Source organism: Candoia aspera, chromosome 3 (assembly GCF_035149785.1).
Source record: "Candoia aspera isolate rCanAsp1 chromosome 3, rCanAsp1.hap2, whole genome shotgun sequence".
In the NCBI taxonomy this organism is placed as follows: domain Eukaryota; kingdom Metazoa; phylum Chordata; class Lepidosauria; order Squamata; family Boidae; genus Candoia; species Candoia aspera.
This window is the reverse complement of record NC_086155.1, coordinates 181,498,671-181,499,634: the sequence shown is the minus strand read 5'-3', so window position 1 is coordinate 181,499,634 and position 964 is coordinate 181,498,671.

The window sequence follows — 964 nt, the reverse complement described above, 5'->3', positions numbered from 1 at the left end:
CTGTGCTGGGTTTCAGAGGGAGCCTGGGTTGTTCCCAAGGCTCTGATGCATAGTTCAACTGAGGCCACTTGGAATGAGAGGGAATGACAGCCTTAGATCAGATTGTGCCTGTGCGGCCTCTCCCTGCTCGTGGATCCCAGGGAACTCCCTAGTTTTCAGAGGAATGCTAGGAAATGAAATGGCAGAAAAGATGCCTGGAACACCACTGGAGGATGACAAAGAAAAATCCAACTGATTATGGGTACGAGAATTCATTAGGGATTGCCTTGTGGCAATAAGAGTTATGAAATAAATGTAACTATTTTTCTGCTCCTATAGCATCTGCAGATAGCCAGCCAGCAGCCTGTTCAAGCTGGCCTTGTCTCTCAGGGGACTGAGAGGCCAAGGTCTGCAGGGCCACTGTGAGACATTTGAAAGATTGAGGTATCTGACAGGTAAAATCACTTGGATCTGCTCTGAGCCGGACTCCAGCTGTGCCATGTACCATGGCGCTGACTGAAGCATGGTTAAAGACGACTTGGGGAATTCTGGGAGTCGAAGTCCACCCATCATAAAGTTGCCAAGATTAGAAACGCCGCGTTATCCAGAGCCCAACGGCAGAGGGAGGGCGGTTGCTTTCAATAGAATTCGCCTCAATCCCCCTCGGAGAAAAGGAGGTGGCGGGACGTGATCCGAGTCCCTTTGCTCCACTTTGCGCTCCTCTTCCCAGCCTCCTGGGTTTCCTCAAAAGGAAGCGCCTGCAAGCCGCGCGCGTTGAGGACTTAAGCCCAAAGGGATACGGCTGGCAGCCGATCCACTACCACCCAGACCCTTTCCCTCGCTCGCAGCCGGGGCAAAGGACTACGCCGCCCAGCGCCCCCAAAGGGCGCCAAGGAAGCCGTCTAGGCGTTCAGCCCGGGGGGTGGGGGTGGGGACGGTACGTCGCCTTCCGATGACGGAGACGCGCCCGCGCAGCCGCCCCTGG